Source organism: Jaculus jaculus, chromosome X (assembly GCF_020740685.1).
Source record: "Jaculus jaculus isolate mJacJac1 chromosome X, mJacJac1.mat.Y.cur, whole genome shotgun sequence".
In the NCBI taxonomy this organism is placed as follows: domain Eukaryota; kingdom Metazoa; phylum Chordata; class Mammalia; order Rodentia; family Dipodidae; genus Jaculus; species Jaculus jaculus.
The window spans coordinates 2,722,231-2,740,937 of NC_059125.1; the positions used below are offsets into that span (position 1 = coordinate 2,722,231).

An 18,707-nucleotide genomic window follows, 5' to 3' on the forward strand; every position below is an offset into this window, starting at 1 on the left:
AGATATGATGTGATATGTTGGAAAAGATAGAAAAAAGTTTGAGTTGGGTGTGGTGGCACACACCTTTAATTCCACCCCAGGTAGGAGGGTCGCCATGAGATCGAGGCCACCCTGAGACTACATAGTGAATTCCAGGTCAGCCTGGGCTAGAGCGAGACCTTACCTCAAAAAAGAAGAAAAAAAAAGATAGTAAGAGTTTGAAGTGATGCTTTTATTATGTCAGGCTTGGGATTAGAGAGCCTAAAACACTTAGTTTATGCCAGGATTATCTTACTGGAATTCACTCAAAGAGTAGACTAACATTTTCTTAATTTAGTCTTATCTATGTTGTCTGGTATCATTTTTGTCCTATTGATTTATAATATGATACCTTCTTTTGATGTGTTCTGTTGTCACATTGCATCTTTAGGATTCCATATTACCTTTGGGTGGGGATCTTCAGGTGTAAGTAGTAATACAATTTAAACTGTTTTGTAAAATGCATTGTCTAGTAAAATGCACTGTCAGCCAGATTTTCACACAGATATTGTAACTGACTCTTGTTTTCTCTTGATAGGAATATACAAACGTTGCCACAGAAATCTAACCTGGAATTGTTGCAGGCGGAATTGCACTATAGGAGGTCATTTTGGAGCATATCTCTCTCTCTCTCTCTCTCTCTCTCTCTCTCTCTCTCTCTCTGTCAGGAGTTAGAAATAACACTAAGGCACTAGTACTGTAACTTTCTTGATAAAATAACTATTTTTCAGTAGTGGAATGCTGCAACTTTTTTACACTTAACTGCTGTTAATCACAATATTCAATTTAAAACTTGTATTTAACTACAATTTCTTTTGCAAAAAGACTCAGTAGAACCACTTGAAAGACGTTGTTGCATTTTTCTCTGAGCATGGTTCCTTTCAGAGAACTTAACTAAGTCATATCTAAATGTTTATATGTTGAAAGCTTTGTTAATATAATAAAAATGAGTATAGGAATTATATAGTGTCTGTACATGAAAGAACTTTAAACAGTGGCCTTACAGTAGCAAATTTTATACTGGTCTTTCTTTTTCTGATGACATTTTGGCTTCTAACTTGAAGTTTTCTTATTTTTTTGAAGATCAAGCCCTATGTAATTCATACATTTCATAGTACAATATAAGAAGGCTAGACAAAAGGTGCTTCAACTTTTCCATCAGGTAGTTGTGAGTGCACTGAAGTTTTAGTAATACGTTCAGTTTTGTTTTTTTTTTTTTTTTTCCCACAACTATTTGCTCTTTTCCAGTGTGAAAATGCTATTGTGGAAAATATATAAAGATTTTTTAATCTATACTCCATCTTATTTTTCCCTCAGGGCAAGCTTGTGTATAACATATTTTTAAAGGCTTTTAAAATCTGACATACAAAATCACATATTTGAAAAATATACTTGACTACTACATCATTACACACTTCACAAGCATATCTTACAGTACTTATTTTCTATTCAGTTGATACACATTGCAAACCTACTACATGTAAGATAGGATTGATGGGATTTTAAATACAATTTGTAGGTCCCAGTACCTTATTTCTTCGTTTGCTGTGTTCTGCTTAACAGTCCATATACATTCCCTGTTAAATTTTTGTGAAATGTTTATTTGTAAGAAAATAAAAAATTGTTGTTCTTTCTGCTTGAAGTCATTACTTGACAATTTGTGAGAGTATCCTTTTTTATTTTAATTTGTATTAAAAAATGATTGGAGGTTGGAGAAACAGCCCAGCAGTTAAGGCACTTGCCTGCAAAGCTTAATGACCCGGGTTTGCCATCCATCTGGAGTTGGTTTGTAGTAGTTGGAGTGCCTGGCACATCCATATTCTTCATCTCTCTCCTTGCAACTAAAATAAATGAATAAATAAAATAGAGTATGGCTTGCTCGGAAATTAAAAAAATAAAAATGAGCCAGGCATGGTGATGCATGCCTTTTATCCCAGCACTCGGGAGGCAGAGATAGGACTGCTGTGAGTTCAAGGCCACCCTGAGACTACATAGTTCATTCCATGTCAGCCTGGACCAGAGTGAGAGCCTACCTCAAAAAACCAAAAATAAAATAAAAATGAAAGAAATTCTACTGAACAGTTTATATAAACTATGTGATGTTTGAAACAGCTTTCTTACTCCTGTTAAAAGTATATATTTAAAGTATCTAAATGATTATATGCTTATAAAAAACTTGAGAGTATCAAACTTAACTCATAACTTCAGTAGTGTGATTGCACAACATGACACTGTATATTTCTGTTTTGCCTGTTATAAAAGTGTTGTGGTTCATAGAAAGTAACCAATGACTACTAAACACAATTTCCATAGTTTGTACTTGACTTGGCGGCGGTGGTGGTGGGGGTTCTAATCCAATGCTATTGGCCTAAGAGATTATTTTTCTGTTACTGTGTATTCAGGAAGATTGCGAGGGTCCCATCAGTAGTCCTTGAAACCATTGTGACAAGATCAAAGACAATTTTGCCCTTGTATTCATTCCATGACACCATTTCTTCATCTCTGTTAGTTTTTCAGAGCATAGCTATCAGCCTCATTCTTTTTCTGGATGGTGCCAGCTTCTCAAGGCATTGTTAGAAACTTGACTCTGTTTTGTTCCTCTTGGATCTCAGGAATCTTACACAAGCAGAATAGGCCAGTTTTCCAATAAGTTCAATTAAGAGCCCTCAAAGTCTGAGCTTCAGGCCTGAAGCTCTCCAAATATTATTTACCTTTATGTGCTTTGAGGTGGAATTGTTTTGCTGTTTGAACAAAACAAAAAGGATCCATCACCTTGAGCAGTTTTAAGCTTATCCCACTAGTCCATTATATAGAAGCTCCTGATAAGTCCTCCATTTGAGTGATCTAAAGTGATTAAACCATTTGTCTGGTTTTAGCATCAGAGGTATCTATTGCCTGTTCTGTCACTGCTATGCAGGCACTGGGGCTGATGGGAGAGAATTTTTTTTAAATTTTGGTGAAACCTTAACTCTTAGTTAAACCTATTGTCTGATATTGTTCAGTACCTATGAAGAAAAGACTATAAATCAAAGTATGAAGAAAGTTTTGGTTCACACTGATTGTCAGCTTGACAGGACCAAGAATTGACTGTGAGGAATTAATGTGGATTAGGGTAGCCTTGGTGTATGTCTTTGAGGGATTATCTTGATTAGGTTAATAAAAGTGGGAAGATCCCCCTTAACTAGGAGTAACAACATCCCATGAGCTAGAGTCCTGGAGTGTATAAAAAGGAGAAAGGTGGGGCTGGAGATACGGCTTAGTGGTTAAGACATTTGCCTGCAAAGCCAAAGGGCACTGGTTTGATTCGCCAGGATCCACATAAGCCAGATGCACAAGTGGGCACATGCATCTGGAGTTCATTTGCAGTGGCTGGCAGCCCTGGTGCGCCCATTGTCTCTCTGCCTCTTTCACTCTCATAAATAAAATAAATAAAGTTGTTTTTTTTAAAAAAAAAAAAAAAAGAAAGGTGGCTGAACACCAGCATTCATTGATCTACTTCATCCCTGCTGTTATAATATGATTCTGGCTTCCTGCTTCTGCCATTCTTTGTCCACCATGATGGACTTTACCCTCTGGAACTGTAAGCAAAATTAAACTTAATTGCCCTGAGTTTTTTCTGGTGGGGTGTCTTGTACCAGCAGATACCTGTGTTTCATAATGATTATAATAATATTTTTGCCACAGCTAGGGATTGGGAAAATGGGAGTCAGGGAGAGAATTATGATGGAAGCTGTCAATAAAAATGTTTAAAAACTGCTTTACTACAAGCATTTAATATATGTTTGAAAAGATGGAAAATCTGTGCCTCAAATAGTGATAAGGTGGGCAAGAACTATTCATTTTTAACTGGACAAAACACTTAAGTAGATGGTCCTTTTGTGCTGTTTACCACCTCTAAGTCATGCTTTCCAAGCATATTAAAGTTCTTGATCCTGTTCCAATATTCTAGGAGATAGTTATGAGGGTGGAATATTGAGTCATTTGATTTACAATTGTATTTTGCAGATACTGTGCTAACAATAAAGCACTGGACAAGAGGATGCAACACACAGACACTGCCTTCCTTAATGGTATAAACAGACTAGTAGTAAAAATGAGTGTTGAATGAACATAGAAGTGAAGCCTGGCAAATGGCATTGATTTCATAACTGATTTATGTACTGATAGGTAGCTGATTTGGGGACTTGGGAGATGGTCAGTGGAAAAAGTGTTTGCTGTGCAAGCATGAGAATTTGAGTTTAAATTTCCAGTACCCACATGGCATGCACCTATAATCCCAGTACTAGGAAGGAAGCGGTGGGAATATCACTGAAGATTACTGACTAGCTAGTATAGGCTAATTGGTGAGCTGTTAGTTTAATGAGAGAGCCTGTCCTCACAAAAATAGCTAGTTAATTAAAAGGTGGTTGATACAGGCTGCCAACACAGGACATGGAGATATGTGGCTGAATCTGGAAGGAAGGCAGCTCTCAGATAGTTAGCCCATATAATGTTCAAATGTGCTACATGAGCCACAGGTGGAAAATGGCCAGTAACATGTAACTAGCCTGGCAAGATGTACATACCTGTGCAATAGTGGTATACAACCGAGGTGGGTAACCAGTGGCTAAGAGATCTTCTCAGTAGAAAGGAACCTATAGCTGGTACTGGGAACCAAGTCAGAATCCTATGGAGACCAAGATTATAGGATTTTTTTGATTTAAATAATTATATTAAAGTATATCAAGATGAGATAATTTAAATAGACCTATAAATAAGTATGGAGATCCAAGCAGTTATTAAAAAAAATCTTCCAACTAAAAAAAGTACAGGACGAGAGACATTCACTTGTGAATTTCACCAGACTTTTATGGAAAAGCTAACACCAATACTTCTCAAACTTTTCCATAAAATAGAAATAGGAAGGAATTAGACTGAACTTCTATCAAGCCAGCATCATGATACCAAAACCAAAGACAGAAGAAAAAAAAAAAAAAAAAAACAAGGAAATTTCAGACCGATCTCCCTCATTAACTTAGATGCCAAAATTCTCAACAAAATGTTGGCAAATAATACAAGAATATGTCAAAAAGATCAGCTGGGTGTGGTGGTGCAGCACTCGGGAGGAAGTGGTAGGATTGCCTTGAGTTTGAGGCCACCCTGAGTTAATTAATAATTAATTAATAGTTAATTCCAGGTCAGCCTGGGCCAGAGGGAGACCCTACCTCAAAAAAAAAAAAAAAAAATCACTTCAACCTGGCTTTATCCCAGAGATGCAGAGGTGGTTCAACACATGCAAATTAATAAATGTAATACACTATGTAAATGAACTGAAGGACAAAAATCATATGATCATCATAATAGATGCAGAAAAGGCATTTGACAAAATCCAACATCCATTCATGGTAAAAGTCCTACAGAAACTGGGAATAGAAGGAACATAGCTTAACATAATAAAGGATGACAAACCTACAGCCAATATAATACTAAGGGAAAAATTGAAGCTTTTCCACTAAAACCAGGAACAAGACAAGGGTGTCCACTGTCCCCACTTTCATTTAATATAGTACTTATAGCAATAAGGCAAGAGACTCATAAAAGGGATACAAATTGGAAAAGAAGAAATTAAATCATCCTTATTTGCAGATGATGTTCAATACATAAAGTACCCTAAAGACTCTCAGCAAACTTTGAGCAATGTAGCTGGATACAAAATAAATACACAAAAATCAGTAGCTTTCTATATACTAACAACAAAAACAAAATCTGGAAATCACTCCTGTTCATAATTGCCTCAAAAAATAAAGTACCTTGGAATAAATCTAACCAAGGAAATGAGGGATCTCTACAATGAAAACTTTAAAACACTCAAATGAGATATTGCAGAAGACATTAGGAAATGGAAAGACAGCCCATGTTCTTGGGTTGGAAGAACCAATATTGTGAAAAGGTCCATCTTACCAAAAGTAATCTACACATTTAATGTAATCCCCATTAAAATTCCAGTGGCATTCTTCACAGAAATAGAAAGAAGAAAATCCTAAAAATCATTTGGAAGGACAAAAACCTTGAATATCCAAGACAATTTTGAGCAACCAAAATAAGGCTGGCAGTATCACTATACCCAATTTTAAGATATATGACAAAGACATAGTAGCAAAAAACAGCAGGGTACTGGCACGAAGACAGACACGTAGATCAATGGAACAGAATAGAGGACCCAGATGTAAATCCAGGCTGCTATAGCCATTTGATTTTTTTTTTTTTTTTGAGGTAGGGTCTCACTTCTAGCTCAGGCTGACCTGGAATTCACTATGTAGTCTCAGGGTGGTCTTGAACTCATGGCGGTCCTCCTATCTCTGTCTCCCAAGTGTTGGGATTAAAGGCATTCGCCACCACACCCGACTCAGCCATTTGATTTTTGACAACAATGCCAAAAACATGTATTGGAGAAGAGATAGTCTCTTTAATAAATTGAAAATAGATTATCTCCATGCACAAGTATAAAGTTCAAATGGATCAAAGACCTTAATACTCAGACCTGAAACTCTTGAAACTACTAAAGGAAAATGTAGGGGAAACTCTTCACCATATTGGCATAGGCCATGACTTTCTGAATATAACCCCAGTTGCTCAGGAAATAAAACCACTAATCAACCAATGAAACCTCATGAAATTACAAAACTTTTGTATGGCAAAGGACACTGTGAACAGTGCAAAGAGGCAAGATACAGAATGAGAGAAAATCTTTGCCAGCTATACATCTGACAGGACTAATATCTAGGATACAGAAATAACTCAGAAAGCTAATAATCAAATAACTCAATTAAAAATGGGCTAAGGGACTAAAGAAATACATATGGCATATAAACATCTAATAAAATGTTCTTGCCATAAGGGAAATACAAATTAAAACTACTTTGAGATTCCATCTTACTCCTCTCAGAATGCCTATCATCAAGAAAACAAATGGCAATAAATGTTGGTGAGTATGCAGAAAAAGAGGAACCATTCTACACTGTTGTTGGGAATGTAATCTGGTACAGCCATTGTGGAAATCAGTGTGAGGTTTCTGAGACAGCTAAAAAAAGATAAACCATATGACCCAGATATACCATTCCTAGGCATATATCCTAAGGACTCTTCTTACTACCTTAGAGATAGATACTTACTCAACCATGTTTACTGCTGCTGTATTCACAGTAGCTAGGAAATGGAACCAGTCTAGATGTTCCTCAACTGATGAATGGATAATGAAGATATGGCATATTTATACAATGGAGTTCTACTCAGTGGTAAAGAAAAATAAAATAATTTGCAGAGAAATAGATGGATCTTGAAAGGATTATACTAAGTGAGGTAACCCAGTCCTGGAAAGCCAAACATGCATGTTCTATATGTGGATCCTAGTTACAAATGCTCAGATTTTGTGTGTGAGTTAGAACCAAGAAATTGGTACAGAGGCCAGTAAGCTAGAAAAGGGCTATAATTTAGGGAGAAGTGGATGAACTTAAGTGGATGGTACTGTATATATGTAAGAAGACGAACAGATTACTGTGGGTGGAATGGCCTAAATGAGGTCAAGGGAAGAGATTGAGTAAAACAAGGGTGGGGGAGGGCTAATTAAAATTCAGGATATTGCAAATAAGCCATATGATAACCTACTTTTTTGGATAATGGAGCACCCAGAAGCCGTAGACTGTTACTAGAAAAAAATTTCAGTGCCAGGGATGGGATATTTTCTAGTGAGTTGTTATCCAAGGCGGTCCCTGATGCTCCCAATACATTACAGACCATTGCCGAGGCTCTTGGTTTCCCAGCAGAAACAGATGGTAAGACCCTATTCCTAAAGACTCCACATGCTTGGGCTGCAAGGTCACTGAGAAATCAAACTGGAGCTGAGCTAAAAACCTCCTTCCTGTAGATCAGCTGACAGAAAGCTGGAAAAAGCTGCACTGCATGCAGCCCTATGGGAGACAGAAGCCATCAGTGGTGAAAATAGTGGACACTGGAAGTCTCAAGTTTGGCCGCCAGGCCAAATGAGCCAACAGGTACAATAGTGGCATGTCTGTTATGGGGGAAACCATGTGCTCTCTAATGGGACTCAAGACTCACTCTGTGGGAGGGAATACCTGCCTGGTACTGAAAACCTAATCAGAAGTCTGTGGTGGAAGAGGTCATGAGCCTTAGGTGTGTAACACATGCTCTTGTGTGGCTAAATGTATAATGCCCACCAACCTGCCCTGTAAGCACTTAACGTTTATACCCATATATTAATGCTACTCTCACTTTGCTTCGAGAAGCTTCTCTTCACATGGCAGTGACCACTGGGATGACCCAAAAGGCACCATAGTGCTGAGAAGATGTGATAGAGAAATGTTCAGCATGGAAATATCTCTATCACCCTTTCCAATGATCAGGGTCCATTGCGGAAGAGGTGGTGGAAAGAATGTAAGAGCCAAAGGAAGGATAGGACTGCTTACAATGCAATAGTCCAAACAGAAATTGGCCTCGATATCCATGACCTACAGTGCCTAGCATTACCCTCACAAGACCCTCATAATAGAAGGAAAAGATGATGATATCAAAATAAAAGAGAGACTAATGGAGAGAGGAAGGGCATATAATGGAGTGTGGATTTGTGAAGGGGAACGTGGGGAAGGAGAGAAAATACCATTGTTTATTGTATGAAAATATGGAAGCTGTCAATAATTTTTTTTTTAAATCCTAGCTTGTAATCTCCAAAATACTTACTGAGCAAACTGTTTGTATAAGATAGACTAAAAGTATCCAATAAACTTATTTAATAAATCTTTAGTATTTATTTAGTCTTGCTTTGTAATTTAGAGTAAAACCTGAGCATGGTTAATTGCACCTGCAGTCTCACCACTTGGGTTCCTCAGGAAGATTGTCATGAGTTTGAAGTCAGTTTTGTCTACATAGTGAGTTCAGGCCAGCCTGGCCTACACTGTGAGACCCTGCCTCAAAGAAATTTATTAAAAATAAAGATAAGCCTAGGGGACATTTAAATTAAAATAAGTTAGAGTTGAAAATATGGAAAGACTGTGTTAGTCATGTTCCCCATAATATCCCCAGCATCCAACATGCTCCTTGACAGCAAGAACTTATTAAATATTAATTGAATTATGAGTAAATGAAGGTGAGTAGAATGTTTATTATGATTTACATATCTAGCATGTAGAAATAGAACAATGGTTATCCATAATATTTTTAACTAACTGAAAAGAATCTGAATTCTTTTAAAAAATTTTTTATTGACAACTTCCATAATTATGGACAATAACCCATAGTAATTCCCTCTTCCCCCCACTTTCCCTTTTGAAACTCCACTCTCCATCATACCCATTCCCCCTTTCAATTAGTCTCTTTTACTCTGATGTCATCATCTTTTCCTCCTATTATAATGGTCTTGTGTAGGTAGTGTCAGGCACTATGAGGTCATGGATATCCAGTCCATTTTGTGTCCAGAGGAGTGCATTGTAAGGAGACCTACCCTTCCCTTGGCTCTTAACATCCTTTCGGCCACCTCTTTTTCAATGGACCCTGAACCTTGGCAGGTGTGATAGAGATGATTCAGTGTTCAGCACTCCTCTGTCTCTTCTCAGCACTATGGTGCCTTCCGAGTCATCCCAAGGTCTCTGCCATTCAAAAAGAAAAGCTTTTCTAACCAAAAGTGAGAATATAATTCTTATATAGGTATGAACATTAAGAAAAGTGGTGAGCATAGTATGTGCATTCAGCCAGACACCAGCAGGTGTTGCACTCCTATGTTCATAACTACCCCTGTCATAGGTTTTCTCTATCAGGCATGTATTTCCTCCTATGGAGTGGGCCTCCAGTCCAATCAGTGAGTAGTTGGTTTCCTCCATAACAGACATACCACAGTTGCACCCGTTGGCTCATTTGGCCTGGCTGGCCAAATATAAGGCTTGCAATGTCCACTGTCAAGTATCTCCACTGGTGATTTCTCTCTCATCCATGGAACTGCATGCAGCATGGCTTTTTCCAACAATCTGTCAGCTGGTCTACATGGAGGTTTTCAGCTCAGTTCCAGCAAGATTTCTCAGTTATGTTGCAGCCCTAGTATTTAGAGTCTTCAGTAATAGGGTCTTACCATCTATTCCTGGTGGGAAATCAAGAGCCTCGGCAATGGCCTATAATGTTTTGGAGGCATCAGGGACCTCCCTGGCCAAAAAACTCACTGGAAGGTGTCCCATCCATGGCACTGAAAATTTTCTAAAAACAATCTATGGGTTCTTAGTGTTCCATTGTCCAAAAAAGTAGGTTTCCATATGACTTATTCATACCCTCTAAGAGTTTGATTAGCCCTCTTCCCACCTTTCCTTTACTCAGTCTCTTCCCATGACCTCACTTAGCCCTTTCCACCCCCATTAATTTATTGTACTTACATATGTACAATACCATCCTATTAAGACCCCTTCCTTCCTTCCCTTTCTATTTCCTTTCTAGCTTACTGGCCTCTTACTGAGTTTTAGTCCAACTCACATAGAAGTTCAATCATTTGTAGCTAGGATCCACATATGAGAGAGAACATGCAATGTTTGGCTTTCTGGACCTGGGTTACCTCACTAAGTGTAATCCTTTCCAGATCCATCCATTTTCCTGCAAATTTCATCATTTTTCCTTTTTTAAAAAAATTATTTATTTATTTGCAAGCCGAGAGAGAGGAGAGAGACAGAGAGAGAAGGGTGTGCCAGGGACTCCAGCCACTGCAAACGAACTCCAGATGCATGCACCACCTTGTGCAACTGGCTTATGTGGGTCCTGGGGAATCGAACCTAGGTCCTTTGGGTTCACAGGCAAGCACCTTAACTGCTGAACCATCTCTCCAGCCCTCATCTGTTTTTCTTTACTGCTGAGTAGAACTCCATTGTATAAATGTGCCACATCATTATCCACTCATCAGTTGAGGGACATCTAGGCTGGTTCCATTTCCTAGCTATTTTGAATAGAGTGGCAATAAACATGGTTGACTAAGTATCTCTTAGGTAGTGAGATGAGTACTTAGGATATATGCCTAGGAATTCTTGAAATGTATAAGGTAAGGTTTTACCATTGATATTTTTGGAGAGCTTTAATACATGAACATATTTTAATTTGATCATGTTCTCCTCCTGATTATCCTCTTTTGCCTTCTTCCCCCTCCCCCAGTCCACGGAGGACCCTCCTTTCCCCAGGTAGTTTTTCCTCTCTTTTGTTGTCTAATTCCTTTTGTGCTCCTCCATCCTCCATGTCAACATGTTGGTGGGCTCAGAGCAGTGCAGGTTGTGTGGGGTTATAATCACTGTGGTGTCATGAATGCCACTGCTTGTTCATTCCAGGAGGACAGTGCCCCAAAGTACTCCTTCCTATTCTGTGGCTTTTACATTCTTTCTTCTCCATCTTTGGCAATGTTTCGTGAGCCTTGGAAGGCATGATAGAAATCTCCTTTAGTATTGAGCTCTCTGTAGCCTCTAATTTACTTTGATGAGTTTCGAGTCTTTTCAGCATCTACCGCCATCTCCATAGATAGGGTTCTCTGGCTAGCAGTGACAGCACAGTCATTCTTCCACTTCCTTCACAGTGTTCCCTGAGCCCTGGCAGGTGTGATAGAGAACCAATGAGTTTTCTTTTCATTTTGATGAGTCTTGGGTCTCCCTGGTATTTGCCACCATCTGTAAGGAGGAGGTTTTCTAACCAAAAGTAAGAACAGTATCAATCAAAGGGAATAAACGTGTATATTTAGAAAGCTTTTGATGGTCACAGTCTCTCTATTTAGCCAAAAACAGCAGTGGAAGCTTCCCTCTAGTGTCTATGAATGGCCAAGCTATAGGCTTTGAGTCAGTTCTCAATGCCTTAGGGGAAAATTTTTTTTTGAGATATGGTCTTGTTCTAGCCCAGGCTAACCTAGAATTCCTTATGTAGTCTCAGGCTGCCCTTTGAACTCATGATGATCCTCCTACCTCTGCCTCCCAAGTGCTGGGATCAAAGGCATGTGCCACCATGCCTGACTTGAGAACATTTTTATTTATTTATTTTATTTGTGTGTGTGTATGTATGTGTGTGTGTGTGTGTGTGTGTGTGTGTGTGTGTGTGTGTGTGTCCGAGAGAGAGAGAGAACACACCAGAATATCTCTCTCTCTCTCTCTCTCTCTCTCTCTCTTTTTTTTTTTTTTTTTTTTTTTTTTTCGAGGTAGGGTCTCACTCTGGTCCAGGCTGACCTGGAATTAATTCTGTCATCTCAGGGTGGCCTTGAACTCATGGCAATCCTCCTACCTCTGCCTCCTGAGTGCTGGGATTAAAGGCGTGCGCCACCACTCCCGGCTCCAGAATCTCTTGCCAATATGAACAAATGCCCATCTAGCTTTAATGGCTGGGGAATTGAACCCAGCCTGGTAGGCTATTCAAGCAAGCACTTTTAACCACTGAGCCATCTCCCCAACCCAGAGAAATTTTTATTTATTTACTTACTTATTAAGAGAGAAAAAGTAAGATTGGGCATGCCAGGGCCTCCAGCCACTGCAAACAAACTCCAGATACATGTGCCACCTTGTATATCTGGCTTTATATGGGTACTGGGGAATTGAATCCAGGTCATTAGGCTTTGTAGGCAAGTGCCTTAATCACTGACCCATCTTTCAAAAAGTATTTTTTGTTTGTTTTTGTTTTTCAAGGTATGGTCTCACTCGAGGCCAGGCTGACCTGGAATTCAGTATGTAGCCTCAGGGTGACCTCAAACTCATGGCAGTCCTCCTACCTCTGCCTCCCGAGTGCTGGAATCAAAGGTGCGTGCAACTGTTCCCAGCCTCGAAAACTTGTTGATGAGTCACAACCATTGCCTTCTTTCCTTCCTCTTCCATCTAGGCTCCACATTGTAAGATCTAGTTCTTGCTTTGAGGAATCACTAAACTATTGGTGTAGAAGATTCACAAAGTCAAAGAGCTGCAACATACAGCATTTCCTATGTAATAGACATATATTTTTGAAAAAAAAAAAAGGTTGACATTCCTGTTTGGGAACCCTTCAAATTTCTTTCCTATTGGCTTTACATAATAGACCTCAGGTGAAACTTTGTGAGGTCTTACTAGTTTTAAGAATTGGTCTGGGGGCTGGAGAGATTGCTCAGCAGTTAAGGTAGTTGCCTGCAGAGCCTAAGGACCTGAGTTTTATTCTCTAGTACCCACATAAAGCCAGATGTGCAAAGTGTGAGCAACATCTGAAGTCCATTTGCAGCAGCTGGAGGCCCTGGCACTCCATTCTCTCTTTCTCTTCTCTCCCCCCCCCCCTTGCAAATAAAGAAATAAAAATATTTTTAGCAATTGATCTAGAGCAATTGATCTGAGAGGTCGCTCTGCAGTTAAAGGTACTTAATTGCAAAGCTTACTAGCCTGGGGTTCAATTTCCAAACACAGAAAGCAAGAGGCAAAGAGAATTGGAAATGTACGGATCTACTGGGGGAAACTGGGTAAATGAATCCAGTTCTGTCTGTTCTTTGTTTTGTTTTGGTTTTTGAGACAGTCTCATAAAGTCCAGGCTAGCTCTGAACTCATGATCCTCTTGCTGCTGGTGGGGGTATAAATTACTGCAGCCACTTTGGAAATCAATATGGAGCTTTCTCAAAAAAAATAGAGTTGGCACGCTGGCGCACACCATTAATCCCAACATTTGGGAGGCAGAGGTAGGTGGATTACCCTGAGACTACATAGTGAATTCCACATCAACCTGGGCTAGAGTGAGACTCTACCTCAAAAAACAAGCAAAAAAAATTAATAGGACTGAGCAATTGCTCATTGATTACAAACACTTGCTACACAGGCCTCACAACTGGAGTTTGGATCCCCAGAACCCACATAAACCCTGACTCAAGTAGCGCTCCTGTTTGTAATCCCAAAATGCCTATGGCAATGGGATGCAGAGTCAGAAGAATTCCGAAGTTCACTGGCTACCTAGTCTGTTAGGCAACCTACAAGAGAGACCCTGTCTCAAACAAGATAGAATGAGAGGACCGACACCCTGAGGCTGTCTTCCAACATCCAGATATGTGCTGTGGCACATGTGTGCCCATACATACACACCTACAAATTTTAAAAAATAGAACTACCATATGACTCTGGCATATATCTAACTTACCATAGAGGTACCTACACATCCATGTTTATTACTACACTATTCACAATAGTTAGGAAATGCAACCATTATGCAACCACATGTCCATCAGCAGATGAATGGATAATGAAAATGTGGTATATATACACAGTGGAATTTTATTCAACTTTCAATTTTATTCAAATTTCAATTAGGAAACTTGCAGGGATAGACCTAGAAATAATTAGATTAAACAAGGTAACACAGACTCAGACATTAACTTGAAAAAACTTTTATACTGCATGTTCTCTCATGGAGATCCTGTTTTTTTCTGCATATGTATATATGTGGATGTGAGTGTAGGTATAGGCTATGAAACTAGATAGGACCAGGAGAGGGAGAAAGGGTTTGAGGAAGAGAGGAAAGCAATCAAACACACGTGATTTGAAAACAGTAGGAAAGCTACTGGAGGTGAGGGGAGAGGGAAGAAGAGAATGGGGAAAAAAATCACTTTATGTTTTAAATGCCATTATGAAACTAATACCTTGTATGGTAATTTTCAAAAGAAAGAGAAAAAAAGGGAGAAACAAGAAATGTAAAGCTGGGGCTGGAGAGATGGATTAGTGGTTAAGTGTTTGCCTGTTTAGCCTAAGGACCCCAGTTCAAGGCTTGATTGCCCAGGACCCACATTAGCCAGATGCACAAGGAGTCACACATGTCTGGAGTTCATTTGCAGTGGCTGGAGGCCCTGGCACACCCATTCTCCCCCCCCCCCACCCTGCCTCTTCCTCTCTCTGTCTGTTGTTCTCAAATAAACAACAAAAATTTTTTAAAATAGGAAAAAAAGAAATGTAAAGCTGTTTCAAAACAAGGAAGGAAAGTATTACATGACAAGGCATATCACTTAGAACCCTTCCTCATATCCCATTAGCACCTAGTAAAGCAACATTTAGACATCTTGGTAGCAGTGGGCTCCCCACATGAACTGGGGGACTGGAAGGATGACCAGGTCTCATGGATGAGAGTCAAGGTAAACCCTTTAGAAACATCCTGAGGCACAGTCCCTCTCTCCTGCCCCACAGACTGACTGAGGCCCTAATAACCCCACAGTGAACATCAATAACCCTATGGAGGAGTGCACTCAGGGAAATGGGGATGGAGGTAGAGGCATTATGAGACTATAACCTATATAAAAGTTTTTCAAGTTAATTTCAAAGTTATAGTTTGGCCAAGCATGGTGGCACATGCCTTTAATCCCAGCACTTGGGAGGCAGAGGTAGGAGGATCTCCGGGAGTTCAAGGCCAGCCTGAGACTACATAGTGAATTCCAGGTCAGCATGCACTAGAGAGATCCTACCTCCAAAATAAATTTATATATAAAATTATATATATATATGTGTGTGTGTATGTATGTATGTATGTATGTATTGTTTTCATTAGTATTACAACTGGAGGACTTTAAAATGGAAAAATTTCCTGGTTACTATTGTTATTATCAAGTATTGAAACACATACAGTCTCAACTTAGTTTTCTCTAGAATAATCTCTGAAAACAGTTTTTATCCTAGAAAAAAATTAACATGCTAACGTGTCCCACCAGGTAGATTGGGATGACGTCTAAGTTTTTGTTTGTTTGTTTTTTGCGGTAGGGTCTTGCTCTAGCCCAGGCTGACATGGAATTGACTATGTCATCTAAGGGTAGCCTCAACCCCAGGGCCACACTCTTCCTATCTCTACCTCCCGAGTGCTGGGATTAAAGGCATGCACCACCATGCCCAGTGACTTCTGAGTTCTAACTGCTTTTTTTTCTGCCAAATGTTTTCTTCCTGTTCATATTTGGGTTGATAGAGAGTCTTCTAAAGCTTTCTTGTCACACCTAATGGGCAAGGAAGGGATGTGAGCTGTCTTTCTCAAATGCCACCTAGAAAGCATAGGCTGGAGAGGTGGATCAATGGTTAAGGTGCTTGCCTACAAAGCTTAACAGCCTGGGTTTGATTCCCCAGTACCCACAAAAAGCCATATGCATAAAGTAGTGCATGCGTCTGGAGTGTGCTTGTAGAGGCAAGGCTTATTTTTTTTAACTTTGTATTGACAACCTCTATACATACAGACATTATACTATGATCATAATTTTGTCTCACCACCCTTCATTTTAGACCTCCCATATGCCCTCTCCACTGAATCCCTTCTTTCCAAATAGTCTTTCTTCTATTTTGATGTCATCATCTTTTTCCCATTATGCAGATCTTCTGTAGGTAGCATCTGCCACACTGTGAGGCCACAAATCCCACTGGCCAAGCTTTCTTATCTATGCTAATTGTTACATGCATAACTTTTGGTGCCAGCTCCTGAAGTTTCTGGTTATACAGGTAATGCAAGCAGAATGGGAAAAATCTGTCAGTCCTTGTGGGCTTTTACTGTGTGTGTGCATTTTCAGGTTGCATGTGCACACACATTTTCCTTTTTATTTTTTTCTGATTTAAAATTTTTTTTTAGCTTTTTATTGACAATTTCCATATATAGAGACAATAATATGCCATGATCATAATCCCCTCCTGGATTCCTCCTTCACAGAAACCCATCTTTTTCCAACAAGTCTCTTTTCTATTTTTATGTCATCATTTTTTCCTTCCTATTATGTAGGTCTTATGAGCAACTATGAGGTCATGAATATTAAGGCCACTTTGTGTCTGGAAGAAAGTATTATAAGAACTTTCCCCCTACCTTTGACTCTTACATTCTTGTTTTAATTTTTTAATTTATTTTTTAGAAAGAGAGAGAGAATTAGCACACCAGGGCCTCAGCCACTGAAATCAAACTCCAGATGCTTACACCACCTAGTGGGTATGTGTGACCTTTGCACTTGCCTTGCCTTTTGTGTGTCTGGCTTACCTGGGATCTGGAGAGAGATGGAACACGAGTCCTTAGGCTTCACAGGCAAGTGCCTTAACTACTAAGCCATCTGTTCAGCCTGGCTCTTATATTCTTTCTGCTACCTCTTTCAAATTGGTCCCTGAGCCTTAGAGGATGTGATAGAGATGTCTCACATAGTGCTGAGCACTGCATTGTTTTAAAATGTTTATCCTATATCTTACTTTAGTAATTTTATAGTTTTGGGTATAACACTGAGGTCTTTGATCCATTTTTATTTTTGTACAGTGTAAGGGATGGGGGTCAACTTTCATTCTTCTGCATGTAGTTAAGCTGTTTCCACAGCAACCTTGAAGTGGTTACTGAGAGTATTCTTTCTTCAATCTCCATTAAATGCATGGATTTATCCTGGGGCCCTCTATTCTGTTCACTACGTCTATATGCATGATCTTATGCCAGTACCATCTTTCTTGGGTTGCTATGGCTCTGTAATAGGCCTTGAAATCAAGTATTGTGATGCCATTTGTTTTGATTTTTTTCCCTCGAGATTTTGTTGGCTCTTTGGGTCTTTGAAGCTTCCATATAAATTTTAGGAGTTGCTTCTAATCTTGTGAATAATGTCATTGGTATTTTTGTGGGAATGGCGTTTCTTTAGATCACTTTGGGTAATATGGACAATATTAATTCTTCCAGTTCATGAATGTGAGAGGTGTCGCAGTTACTTTTCATTGCTGGGATAAACATCTGGCCAGAACCAGCTTATGGGAGGAAAGGATTTATTTCAAGCTAACAGATTCCAGGAGAAGAATTTCCAGGAAGAAGCTGGCTCACTTTACCATCCATTGAAGAGAGAGAGAGAGAGAGAGAGAGAGAGAGAGAGAGAGAGAGAGAGAGAGAGAGAGAGAGAGAAAGAAAGAAAGAAAGAAAGAAAGAAAGAAAGAAAGAAAGAAAGAGAGAGAAGGAGGCAGGCCAATAGCAGCCAGAGCTCAAACTGACTCTCTATACAACTAGTAGAGCTTGTCTCAAGATCTGCCCCTAGTGACACTTCTGCCAGCAGGGCTTTGCCTGATGGAAACTTAAGATGAAAGTTTAATAAAAAATACCTCAGGCAGCCGGGCGTGGTGGCACACGCCTTTAATCCCAGCACTTGGGAGGCAGAGGTAGGAGGATCTCTGAGAGTTCAAGGCCACCCTGAGACTACATAGTGAATTCCAGGCCAGCTTGGACCAGAGTGAGACCCTACCTCGAAAAGAAAAAAAACAAAAAAACCTCAGGCTATGTGGGTTATGCATTTATGTTCAAACTCAGAAGGTCTTTCCATCTTTCCATCTTCTAATGTCTTCTTTAATTTATTCAGTGATATTTTTTTTGGAAGTTTTCCAAGGTAGGGTCTCATTCCAACCCAGGCTGACCTGTAATTCACTATGTAGTCTCAGGGTGGCCTTGCGCTCACAGCCATCTTCCTACCTCTGCCTCCTGAATGCTGAGATTAAAGGCGTGTGCCACCATGCCCGGCTTCTTCAGTGATTTTTTGCTTGTTTGAGACATAGTCTCTCTATGTAACACAGGCTAGCCTTGAACTTGCAATCCTCCTTCTTATGCCTTGCAAGTGTTGGGGTTATAGGCATGTACTACCATGTCTGGTTCTTGTAATTTTTGTTGTAAAGATCACTTACTTCCTTGGTTGTTTATTCCTAGATGCTTATTAAATTCATGATTTATTTATCAACAAA

At 39.5% G+C, this 18,707-nt stretch overlaps 1 protein-coding gene across 1 annotated transcript in view; it reads left to right on the top strand.

Moving 5' to 3' along the window:
- Bclaf3 (BCLAF1 and THRAP3 family member 3) overlaps positions 1–1,672 on the top strand; it is a 55,072-nt gene extending 53,400 nt beyond the window's left edge. The window contains exon 12 of the mRNA XM_045140962.1: positions 557–1,672. The gene's annotated coding sequence lies outside the window, so the exon portion shown is untranslated. The remainder of the gene's footprint in view (positions 1–556) is intronic.
- Positions 1,673–18,707: the final 17,035 nt, after the last annotated feature.